The following is a 13,402-nucleotide window of genomic DNA, read 5'->3' as shown; positions in this document are numbered from 1 at the left end:
GAGCGAAATTCGTGGGCTTGTGATTCTGTCAGGAATGCACTCCGCAGGATCCGCATGCAGCAACAATACTCCACCTCCGGACCCTCCGAACACCCTGAAGTTTACACACAGGGTGTTCAGACGATACGGCGAGGGAAAAACCCCAAAAGGGGAAAAAACCCAAAAGAATAGAGGGAAGAAGGAAAGGGGCAGCAGGGAAAAAGAAGCTGTAAGACAAAAAGCAATGATTAATACAATGCTTAACCCTACACTCAGTTATTTCTCACTAGACACACATCTCCTTAATTCACCTGTATAACACATGTGCATACACCACACTGCTGTTCCTCTGCCTTCTTTTGTATCCTGCATAAACACAAGAACAAGTGTAAGAACCCTGGGAACATATTCACTACCTGCCTAAAGTATTAATACACTATAGTAACATACCCTATGACCAGTCACTGGAAAGCTCTGAAGAAATAGGCAATCCGAATGTGTAGAAATAGTGCATATAACTAAAAGTAGGAAGCCAGAGTTTGTTGATAGCAAAGTAGTTCCCAACCAGCAAAACAGATGAACTAAATCCTCTTTGCTATCATAGCGCGAAAATATCTCTTATGAGGGCAAACCAAGAAAGTACACCAAACACGGCATGACGTAGTTCCTTCACTACTGCCATCCGCTTTGGTAATGAAATCCAACAACCGAATAGTGATTCAAGTCATCACTTATTCATGCCGGTAGTGCGGAGGTCCTCATCCCCCCCTGCACTCCGCCACTTGAACTCCACGTCTGGGAATCCCTTCTCACAACCTAGAGAAGCCTTTCTCCGAAAACCCCAAGAACTCCAGGGAACAGGTGCCCAGGTCAATTGCCGCTACCCGCAGCCGCGAGAAGCTAATTAAATGCCAACAGCAAGAAAAGCGCCAAAATGTACATTGGAACATACGCGCTAGCCAGCGCGATCTCAATTACCACGCAGACGTCCGTTCCTCGGCGGAGGAAAAGGCACGGTCTTTGATACAGGAACTCCGAGGCCCCCGGGGAGCAGCCGCTCTCTCCAAACAAACAGGATCACAAGCACCGGTTACCTGGCTCCGCCCTCTGATATCCTGCTGACCTGCCAGGAATCATGGGAAATGTAGTTTTTTCCCTAATGCTGCTGGGAACTGTAGTCTGGGTAGGCGCACGCTGTCCTAAACCCTGACAAGGCTTGCTTGAATCCAGTGGCAAAGTGAGCAAGGGACTCACGTCTGAGCATACCCTGCCAACTTATGGTGAACAAAGCAGTAAAAATCTGCATCTATCTGCCATCAGTTCCCTGATGGCTCTTAACCCTAGTAGCGTATCTGTTCACAGAGGAGTAATACGTACATCGGTTCAACAGTGCCGCAGCCCATGTAATCACTGTGATTGTACCTACATATAATTAAACAAATGTGATGTGAGACAAATCAACAAAAAAAAAAGTCCCCCCCCACCTCCCACGCCAACCTCCCAAACAGGTCGAGAAAAAAACCCATCACCCACCCTTCGAATAACTTCCAACTTCATACAATCCCAACATTTGGGGAATACCCGCTAGGTGAGATGGTTCAGCAGCAAATAACCTCACCGAGATGCGGCCGCCGAACCTCAACAGTCAGCCCCCCTATACGCCCCACAGAAACATAATATGACATATATGTAATATTGTCACCCTTGGAGCATACAATATTCAACGTCTATTAGGCCTGTCTGTTCCCCCCGCCGCACCAAATCAATCAGGCAATTTTTTAACTCCATCTAGATGTCCTCATCTGGCCTTGTAGTTCCCCCAGCCATCAATGCTAATGGCGGGTTAGTCATGTACTCCTAATCCGCTTCGTCCAAACCAGATTCTCCAGGCTTTTCCGTCTGCATGTGCTGCTGTGCCCTTCCCTTGCAAATGTGCTTGGTAAATTTCAGCATTGATTTTGCATCTGTAAAGAAATGGGACTGCTCCTCATGCGTAATCTTCAGCTTGGCCGGGTACAACATAGCATAGGGTACAGAGGCTTCTCTCAGCAATTACTTCACCGGCACAAATTCTTTCCTTGCCCCTTGAACTCCTGGCGTGTAGTCTGGAGAAAAGGAGAGCTTGTCCCCTTTATAAATCACAGGATCTTTGACCCTCGCCTCTCGCAGCACAGCGTCTCTAGCAGCATAGTTCAGAAGATGCACCATGATCGGGCGCGGTGGTGTGCCCGGTTTAGGCCGTGGTCCTAGTGAGCGATGTGCCCGTTCCACTATCATCAGAGTGGAGAGCACAGAGCCAAATAGCTCACGCAACAAATCTTCCACAAATTTCTCCATTTTGGATATGGGCGTCGACTCTGATAGGCCAATTATGCGCAGGCTGTTGCGTTGTGAGCGTTCTTCCAAATCCTCATTTTTTGCTCTTATAACGTCCAGGATATTTTCCATTTGCAGTATCTGCATTCTGGATTCAGCCTGTGCATCGTGTGTGTCTGAGACACGGTTCTCCAGGACATCGAGTCTGTGCTCATGTTTCTCCACCTTTTTTTGACCATGTCCATTCCGGTCGCTAATGCGTCTATCTTGCTATCAATTGTTTTCATGCCAGCTCGAAGTTCCAGCAAAATAGACCTGGTGTTATCCGCCGCAGTTTAATCTGAGCCCGAAGCACCCCCCGAGTCGCCCTGGACTCCCATTCCGTCTGCAGCACGGGTAGTGCACTTGTTTTCAAACTGTAATTTGGCCTGTTTGGGTTCCGATTTCCCCATGACGAGCACCGAAGCCGCAGTAGTCACAGTGGCGTCTCCAGCCTTATGATCAGCCACCTTGTCCCAGTAGCAGCCTTCCACACCACTACCGTGTTTGTCTATGTATGGATCCGGTCTTCTGAGCCAAAGCAGTAGGAAGCTCCCTGGCACGTATCTTCTGTAAATAGCCAGCTTGTTTTGCACTCCGTAGATGTAGATAATGCACCGTGCACCGTCTCAGCCCTTGTCTGGAAGCCGGTCATGGTCCGCTCTTCAGGAGGATCCCAAGTACCTCACACGCCTAAGAGCCAGCCTCACCACCCGACAGGAGACTAGATGTAGTAGGCTGCACTGCTAGTAGCGCCGGTCGCACCTCCCTTTGACCAGGCGACCCCCGCACTCTCCAATTCCTCCGGCCTGTATAATCAGCCCAGTGGGTCACCGGAGCTCACAGGGAGGTGCCCCCCAGCCTCCTGAAAATGGCCCTGCCCTCACCTCTAGATCACACCGCCCACCACCTCCGGCCTGCGCCTCTCACCACCTGTTAGCCCAACGCCCGCTAAGCGCCAACGTAGCTATCAGTATGGTGCCCAGTGTCAGCAGAGCCACACCAGCGGCCCAGGCCCAGTCCGCCCAGCCATGTAACTTACCCTGCCAGGGCACCTCCAGCGTTGCTCCCCAGCGCCGATTCCGACTCTTCTTGCTCGGACCAGGGTCCTCCACAGTCCCCGCACAGACGCCGATAATCAGGGGTCGGCCCGGTAGGCGTCACCAGTCAGGAGGCGACCGAACGCCCTCTCTGCACACAAGCCTCCGCAGCGCCGCACTCTCCTCCGGTCTCCCGCAGCAGCACAATCGGCCACAGCACCCAGCCGCCGCCCTGCAGCTATCACACCGCCGGCTCGGGTCCCAAGTCCTCAGATAACCACCAGGAGACGAAGTCCATCCATGATACGCAGCTGCGCTTTAAAGGCCGCGGTCTCCTTCACAGCGCCATTTTCCTTCTGGAGCCGCGATGTTCTCCGTGTGCCTATGCGGCCGTTACACACCGGGTAGCCGTTACACACCGGGCCTCTCGCACAATGCCCTGCAGTGATTTTTCGGCGTATAGGAGCGCTTAGGAAGGATGTTGATGAAGGATAATGTTGCCGGGGAGCGGAGCTCCCTCAACAGGCAGCCATCACGCTTTGCGCCGAAGCCACGCCCCCTAGCCTTCCAAAAGGTTCTCAGACCTGCCATTGCAATGTCTGTGTGCAGTTTAGTACCCACTTTCCAGGCCCTAAACTTCCCCTTTCTTACATGTGAGTCACCACTAAGGTACGCCCAAAGTATTCCTGTGGGCAGGGTGCAGTGTATGTAAAAGGTAGGACATGTTTGGTATGCCTGAACTCAGAATACAAAGATGCATCTTTTAGTAAGGGTGGTCTTTGTATTCTGGGTTTCGAAATACCACTTTTAGAAAGTGGCTATTTTCCCGCTTAGCCGTCCAGTGTGCCTCTGCTAGGTTGGTGTATGGACTGTCTGGCTTTGGAATGACAGGGGCTGTGGATGTGCATTTTTTTCGGACAGCCACATGGGGGGTGAGGTGTGTCTTGCCTTCCCAGGGTGAGTCAGGGCTGGGCTGAGGAGACATGGGCTGAATTTATAGTAGGGGGAGGAGATTTCTTTTACACCTGAATGGACCTGGTCTGAATTGGTCAATGCTGTCTCCATCTCCTACCAGGAAGCTAGGCCAGAGAGGACAGAACTGTTTTTTGCTGAGCTGAGCGCAGACACTCTCTGCCACTAAAGAACTTCGACTATAAAAGGTGGGACCCAGACGTTTAGATTACTTCTGGCATGCAAGTGGAACCTCTGCAAAGGAGGAGAGCTGGGAAAAGCTGACGGAGAAGTACTGCCCCTTGGCTGTGTGCTGTCTGGGGATGGCTTGTAGTTGCTGTTTCTGCCAAGGAGGGGAACTATGTGTGAATCCTGCTTGAAAGAAATCTTCAAGGGTTTGAGGGAGAGCTTGCCCCATGTTCAAGAAGTCCCAGGTACAGCAAAGACTTCACCATCCCTCTGGGCACCATCTCTGGAACCGCGGGTTTCAGTCGACACAGAGGAGAAGAGCAGTTGACTCCGTCACCGAGTCTGTCGCTAATTCCGTGTCCTGAAGGCACCTGTTAGACCTGGCACCTTGGCGTGAGTTTCCCTTCCACTTTTTGCTGATGTGCCTCCGATGTTTTGCTGGTTTTCCGATACTCAGGGCACTGCGCCACGGCCGACCCGTGCCGCAGTGCAAGTGCTCCCTACTATAAATTGTACATGTGATTGGTATCCATGATTGGTTCATTGGATTTACTGTTAGTCCCTAGTAAAGTGCACTAGGAGTGCCAGGGCTTGTAGATGCCAATACTGCTAGTGGGCCTGCAGCGCTGGTTGCGCCACCCACAGAAGCAGCCGTAAGATGTGTCTGGGGACTGCCACCGCAGAACCCGCGTGCAGTCTCGTACTGTCATGCCGGCTGGGCAAGTGCAACCACTTGCCAGCCCCTGAACCTTCCCTTGACTGCATATTAGTCACCCCTATGGTAGGCCTGCGGGCAGGGTGCATTGTAGGTGTAAGGTAGGACAAGCCCTGATGTGTGTGGCATGTCCTAGTAGTGACTTACAACTAAACTCGTATTTCACTATTGAAGGCTACCTGCTTCCTTTAGGCCAGGATGGGCTGCTGGAATTATTACACCCTATAATCCCAGCAGGCCCAAGGAGCATGGTAGAGAGTCATGTTTAGTATGCCTGAACTCAGGATGATAAAATATTTCTTTTAGTAAAGTTTATTTTAATATCCTGTGTTTGCAAATGCTACTTTTAGAAAGTTAGCATTTGCTTGCCTAACCATTTCAGCCCGCCTCTGCTGGTATGTGTATCTGACTGTCTGGGACGTGTGAGTGACAGGGCTGGGGGAATGACAGGTGGTGAATGCGCAGATTACACCTTAGTGGGAGGTAGGAGTGGCTCTTGACTCAGAATCTTGCTGTGCTCTGCCACCACAATGCTGGCTCCACCCTCCTGGGGAGCGACTGATGACTCAGCCGACACCTGGCCCAGGAAGGGCGAAGCCCCATCAACAAGGTACTCTGGCTGCCCCTGTCCGCACAATGCTGGCTCCACCTCCTGTGGGGCGTCTGATGTGCCTGCCCCTCACACTGAAAGCAGAAGCCGGAGTACACCCACCAGAGTACTCAAGGACTGAAAGTGGCTATGCAAAGGCCCCCCTGGCCTGCGAGAACAAAAGAAATGCAGTATAAAAGAAGGAACCCTGCTCCTTGTAAATTAGATCCTGTTTGTGCTACAGAAGGAACTCTACCCGACAAGAAGGACCGGGAAGGACAAGGAAGAGTGCTGTCTCTTGCCTGTGTCTGGTGCCTTACTGCAGAAGGAGAGGAAAAGGAAAGACTACAAGAAGACTTTTGCTTTGAGAAACTTTGTGCCAAACTCTGCTGAAAGATCTCCAAGGGCTTGCTGTTGAACTTGCCCCCTGACCAGCGCCCCAGGACCAGTGGGCGCTACATCCTGAAGAGAGCAACTGTGTGTGCTGCTTATCGCTGCAGTACTGACAGAGGGGTCTGGGAGCGCTGGGCAAGCCTGTCACGCTCCCCGTAACCAAGGCATCGACATCCCCCTGAGCACCGTGACCGGGGCCCAAAGCAACAGCGAGAGCAACGTGAGGTCCAGCCGCCGCTGGCCCGAACACCGTGACCGCAACTGCACCGGGAGCCCGAGAGCAAAGTAAAGGAGGACCCGTCCGGTCCAAGCTCCCGAATTGACTGCGCTTCGAGCCGTCAATCCACCTGCGAAGACGGACAGCTGCCCTGTGATAACCCCCTCTGGTCGGTAGCCTGCCCGACAGCTCAGCTGTGAGCGCACAGCTGCAACCGGTACTTTGGCTGGGTACGTCCTGCACTTGGGGACCGTACTGCCACTTGCCGCCACCACACCGCCGCCGCCTCCAGGGTCGGAGCGAACGACGAGGAAAGGACCCTGCCGCCACAGAGCACCGCCGCCCCGGACGACCCGTGACCTGCCCGGCTGAGAGCCGCAGCGAACAGCGACCCCGGAAAAGCAACGCGACGTGGGACAGCTCCCCTAGAAGCCGCCCGCTCCAAAAGAATCGTAAGGTACTGTGTTGTATCCTCACGGTGCGAGCGACCTGCAACTCGAGCTCGCACCGCGCTATCTGCTCTCAACGCGAGCCGCCTCTGAAACCGAGGCTCGCACAGCTCCCGGCCCTCGAGGCCCACACAGAGAGCGCATTGAGGCGCTACGAGACACTGAACCTTGTCGAACGTGGGCAGAAGGCCCAAGAGATTGCTTATTGCTAAAAGAGAACTGTGGCAACCTGAACTTAAGTAACCTGGAACCGTATTGGAAGTTTGACAACTGTATTTACAAGCCTGCTTGAGATCTATATAAAGATATATATTTTTACAAATACAGTTTGGTGTCATTGTGTGGTGGTTTGGTTGTGATGGTATAATATTGCAAATGTTTAACCCTATGTGCCCCAAAGATTAGCCTAAGACTGCTTAAGCCACACTACCTAGAGGGTAAGCAGAGGTTGTCTGGAAGGTAACCCTCAGCCCTGACGAGGAAGAGAAAGTCCCTGCTTGTCGCTAGTGCTACACTGCGCCAACTAGAGCCTCCCCCTTCCTACAGCACCACAGAAGGAACTGCTGCACTTCGCATTGCAACCCTCGTATCACTCATGCTGCTGGCTGACCGTCTCCAAGCTGCTGCTTTCACCGCGTTCTGTGGGTACCGTACTCTGCACCGCCTTGTTTCACTCTTCCGCCCAGACTTCACCAACACCATCACTGCCCGTCCAAATATCAACCGGCTCCGTTGCCTTCACAGTGGCCTAGCAGCACCGCATCGACAACCGCCTCACTCCGCATTGCAGCCCTGGCCTCACTGACGCCGTAGGATGATCACCACCGAACCACTGACTGCCCCGCACCGTGAGTGCACCATGAGTGCACTGCTCACCGCACTGCTTCACTGTGCAATGCAACTGTGATGGTTGCCCCGACCGACTCGTACCAATGGGATTGGGCGCAACAAACAAGGTACTGTCTACGAGTCTATCGTCCCGACAGCTGATTCGTACCCATCGTGGCCGGTTGGAACTGTTAGCCTCTGTCTTTTTCAGCATTGCAGTAGCCCCGGATAGAGCTACCGACTGGAAAGAATTTTGTAAAATGCCTATTTTATGTTGGATTTTTGTCGGTTTTGGTCTTGTTTGGTTTAGATAAAAATTACCTATTTTTCTAAACTGGTGTGGTGTCCATTTGTAGTGTTTTCACTGTATTACTGTATGTGTGCATAAATGCTTTACACACTGCCTCGGACATAAGCTTGTCTGCTTGTGCCAAGCTACCAAGGGGATGAGCAGGGGTTATTTTAGAAGGGCATCCCCCTTACCCTGACTAGGAAGAAGGGTACCTACTTTGACAAAGGTGCAAACCATTGCCAACTAGAGGCCCCCATTTCTAACACATTCAATCTATAATTTGATATAGTTTATGAAGGCAAAGGAAAGAGGGAGGGAATTGCACGCAAATAAGGGGCACAAATCTGGGCCAGCACAAGGATGCATGATGTTATATGAGATCGATGTCTAAAGATAGGAAGATCAGGAATGTTAGTGGGATAGAGACTATAGCGTGTATACAAGTTCAATTGCAGGATATGAACAAATATAAATGTATCAAGTAATGTGCCCCTAACAATAATGTGCCAAGAAAATGGGTGTTTTGATTGTGTTGAAAAAACAATCAAATATATTTAAAAAACAAAGAATGAAGTCAAAGGAGGGTCAGCGGGTTTTAGGGGGCGAGATGGGTGTCGCCCTGCCACCCTGGGGGAATAACAAAAGAGTACGAAGATACACCGAGCAGCTAGCAATAAATTATGTTTGCTGCCCTGTGAAAATATTTGTAAATCTGTGGGGGGGGGGTTTCAGGGTGGAGGAGGATAGCCCTTGACCCTGGCAATGTCATGGCAGGGCGAGGTTTTCCTTGACCTGGAGGCATAAATCAGGACAGAGACGACACACTGGTGGGTATGGTGGGTGTTACTGCCAGGAATAGATTTTTACTTTAGAAGACCTCTATTAATCTCAATGGCTGGGGCCAGGACTGCTGTCTGAGACAATTTAGGAGTGGGTGTGTCAGTGGTATCTGTCTCTTCCACTGGGACCCAGCAACTCCTGTTGATTTTCTTATGATAGGTGGGCTGGGGTCTGAGGGAGGAGTCCAGCAGCTTCCTTTGATATTTAGGTACAGTGTAGGTTAAGTTTATGCCACAGCACTCCAGACACCAGGCCCAGGGAGAATAAGTAGGTGAGTGAGATTGGTGTAAAACTTTCTTGCATCATTCATCTGGAATTTGATTGAGTTTATATTATTTATTATGTAAATGTATAGGCATTTATATAGCGCACTACTTACCCGGAGGGTCCCAAGGCGCTAAACCCTTCCTGGCTTCCCTGAGAGATGGTCCCTTAATGGGTATCTCCAGGGTGAGACCAGGCATCCCCGGCGGTCTGGTGGGGCCGTTAGTGAAGATGAGGCAAGCTAATGCCCAGAGTTGCCGAGTGTGATCGCTGATCAGAGTGGGCACCGAGGCAAGAGAATTATCGAGTCCGCTGACCCTGGTCCAGAAACCTGCTGCGCCGGGAATCGAACCCTGGTCCTGGGCCGTCCTCTGCTCTCGGGTCTGCCGCCTCTAACCAGTGAGCCACACTAAAGTTACATTTGGAGGAAATATAAATACATAGTGACCGTATGTAAACAAAGTCTGCGAAAGACATTACGAAAAGTTAACTATACAGATTTGAGGCAGACACCGTACACACAAATACACACACACACACATATATATATATATATATATATATATATATATATATATATATATATATATATATATATATATATATATATATATATATATATATATATATATATATATATATATATATATATATATATATATATATATATCAATCAATCACTTGTGATGCGCACTACTTACCCGTGAGGGTCTCAAGGCGCTGGAGGTAGGGGGGGGGGGTGCTGCTTCTGCACGAATAGCTAGGTCTTGATGGTCAGCAGGTCTTGGGTCTTCTGTATGTGGGTGGGGAGGGTATTCCAGGTCTTAGCAGCGAGGTGGGAGAAGGATCTGCCGCCGGCAGTCGTTCTTTGTATGCGGGAAACTCCGGCGAGGGAGATGCCGGTGGAGCGGAGCTGACGGGTGGGGGTGTAGAAGCTGAGTCATCTGTTGAGGTATGCTGGTCTGGTGTTGTGGAGTGCTTTCTGTGCGTGGGTGAGGAGTTTGAAGGTTATCATCTTGTTGACGGGGAGCCAGTACAGGTCTCTCAGGTCTCTCAGGTCTCTCAGGTGGGGTGTGCTGTACCTGAGACGGGGATGCCGAGGATCAGACGTGCAGAGGCATTCTGGATGTGTTGCAGCCGTCTCAGGAGTTTGGCCGAAGTGCCTGCTCAGAGGGCGTTTCCGTAGTCCAACCTGCTGCTGACGAGGGCCTGAGTGACTGTTCTTCTAGTTTCAGTGGGGATCCACTTATAGATCCTGCGGAGCATGCATAGGGTGTTGAAGCAGGAGGAGGAGACAGCATTGACCTGCTTAGGCATGGAGAGGGTGGAGTCGAGGATGACCCCCAGGTTGCGTGCATGGGCGGTGGGTGTTGGAGCTGTTCCCAGTGTGGTCGGCCCCCAGGAGTCGTCCCAGGCCAAGGGGGTGGATCAGGGGATGAGGACCTCCGTCTTGTCCGAGTTCAGCTTCAGTCGGCTGTTCCTCATCCATTTGGCGACGGCCTTCATTCCTTCGTGGTGGTTGGTTTTGGCGGTGTGAGCGTCTTTGGTGAGGGAGAGGATCAGCTGGGTTTCATCCGCATAGGAGATGATGTTGAGGTCCTACTGTTGGGTGACGAGGGCGAGAGGTGCCATGTAGATGTTTAACAGCGTTGGGCTGAGGGATGAGCCCTGGGGTACGCCGCAGATGATCTCGTGGCATTGGAGCAGAAGAGGGGGAGGCGGAGGCTCTGTGTTCAGCCAGAGAGGATGTGGTCCAGTCCAGGGCCTTCTCTTGGATCCCGGCGTTGTGTAGGCATGATTGTAGTTTGCGGTGGCAGACCGTGTCGAAGGCGGCTGACAGGTCCTGGAGGATGAGGACCACTGTTTCTCCGTTGTCTAGCAGGATCCTGATGTCTTCAGTGGATGGGTCTAGGATGCTGTTCTTGTTGAGGTAGCGGGTCAGTTGTTTGTTGACGGTTTTCTCGATGACCTTCGCCCGGAACGGGAACAGGGAGATGGGCCGGAAGTTCTTGAGTTCCTTGGGGTCCGCCTTGGGTTTCTTGAGTAAGGCGTTGGTCTTGGCGTGCTTCCAGCTTTCCAGGAAGGTTGCTGTCTCGAAGGAGATGTTGATTACTTTCCGGAGAAGGGGTGCGATGGTTGTGCTGGCTTTGTTGAAGATGTGGTGTGGGCAATGGTCTAACGGTGATCCGGAGAGGACGGTGTTCATGCTTTTGCTGGTGTCCTCGTCGTTGATGTTGGTACAGGAGAGCAGGCGCTTGTTGCGGGTGGTAGTTGTGGGGGCGGGAGTCTCCGTGGTTGTCAGGCGGTCATGACGTTGAAGCTGTTGTGGATGTCGGCGATCTTGCGGTGGAAGAAGGTGGCCAGCGAGTCGCACAGGTCTTGCGAAGGTGGAATGTCGTTGGTGTTGGAGAGTTCTTTCACGATGTTGAAGAGTTCTTTGCTGTTGTGTGCATTGTTATCTAGCGGTCTTTGAATGAGGCCCTTTTGGCGGATATGATGAGGTGATGGTGTTTGCGGATGGCGTTCTTGTGGGCTGCGTAGCTGTCCGGTGTTCGTTCGGGGAGCCAGTTCTTCTCCAGTTTTCAACATGTTCGTTTCGAGGCCTGGAGGTCTTTGGTGAACCGGGTAGCTTTCTTGCTGGTGTGGCTGTTGGAGGGTTTCTTGAGCGGGACGAGGGTGTTGGCGCAGATGTCGAGCCACTGTTTGAAGTTGCGGGCGGTGGTGTCGGGGTCGCTGGGGTTTGTGGGTGGGCTCTGGGCGAGGGTAGTTGTTAGCTGGTCTTCGGTGACTTTGCTCCAGCGCGATGAGGCATCTGTTGGGTGCAGTGGTGCGTGGTGGGCTTCCTGAAGGTGAAGTGGATGAGGTGATGGTCGGTCCAGTGGAGTTCGGTGGTGTGGTTGAAGGAGACGTGGGGGCTTGGGAAGAAGATGGGGTGGAGCGTGTGGCCGTCAGCGTGAGTGGGTGTGGTCACGAGCTGTCTGAGTCCGAGGATGGCGAGGTTGTCGATCAGGGTGATGGAGTTGGTGTCATTGTTGTTCTCGAAGTAGAAGTTCCGGTCCCCGAGGAGGATGTAGTCCATGGAGGTGAGGGCATGTGTGCTAAGGAAGTCGGGGTCGCTGGGGTTTGTGGGTGGGCGGCTCTGGGCGAGGGTAGTTGTTAGCTGGTCTTCGGTGACTTTGCTCCAGCTGCGATGAGGCATCTGTTGGGTGCAGTGGTGCGTGGTGGGCTTCCTGAAGGTGAAGTGGATGCAGTGATGGTCGGTCCAGTGGAGTTCGGTGGTGTGGTTGAAGGAGACGTGGGGGCTTGCGAAGAAGATGGGGTGGAGCGTGTGGCCGGCAGCGTGAGTGGGTGTGGTCACGAGCTGTCTGAGTCCGAGGATGGTGAGGTTGTCGATCAGGGTGGTGGAGTTGGTGTCATTGTTGTTCTCGAAGTAGAAGTTCAGGTCCCCGAGGAGGATGTAGTCCGTGGAGGTGAGGGCATGTGTGCTGATGAAGTCGGTGATGGAGTCGCTGAACTGTGGTCGGGTCCGGGGAGCTGTAGACGAGGGTTCCTCTGAGGTGGTGTTGGGATCGGTGTGGATCTGGAAGTGCGGGTGTTCGGCGGTGCTGAGGGTGTCGTCAGTGTTGGTCGAGACTCTGAGGGTGTTCTTGTGGACAATGGCGATTCCTCCTCCTAATCTGTTGGTGCGATCCCTGCGGGTGATCTTGTAGCCTTCCGGGACGCCTATGGTGATGTTGGGTGCTGAGGCGTGGTCCAGCCAGGTCTTCGTCAGGAAGGCAACGTCTAGGGAGGTTGAGTCGAGAAGGTCCCAGAGTTCAACTGCATGTTTGCGGGCGGAGCGGGTGTTGAGGAGGATGCAACTGAGGTGGTTGGGTTTTTTCCTGGGCATAGGTTTGGCGGAGGTGATGCTGGTGAAGCTGAAGTTCCAGCAGGTGAAGGGTCCTTGGGTGCGCTTCGTGGTGGCCCGGGAGCAGGTGTGTTCTTGTCCGGAGTTGAGTGCGTGGAAGGTGCTGCTATCATAGTGGAGTCGGGCGCTGTGGTGTTCGCGGGGGCCAGGGGTTCTGGCGCTGGGTGTGGTCCAGGCACGGACGGACGCAGACGGGCTTGACTTAGGCGTGCCTTCGGCACGCCAGCTGCGCGGCCTTCATATGAGGGGGTGTGGGAGGGAGGAGCAGCTAGGAAGCGGGAGCGGGCGGCGAATGGGATTGCAGGGGGGAGAGGGCCACAGGGACACAGCGGTGGAAAACGGGTGAGGGACAGAAAATATGCACAAGAGGACAAGTGGGAACAGAATAAAACAG

The sequence above is a fragment of the Lissotriton vulgaris genome, chromosome 10 (assembly GCF_964263255.1).
Source record: "Lissotriton vulgaris chromosome 10, aLisVul1.2, whole genome shotgun sequence".
Classification (NCBI taxonomy): Eukaryota; Metazoa; Chordata; class Amphibia; order Caudata; family Salamandridae; genus Lissotriton; species Lissotriton vulgaris.
The sequence above is the reverse complement of the archived record's forward strand: the minus strand, read 5'-3'. Positions refer to the sequence as shown.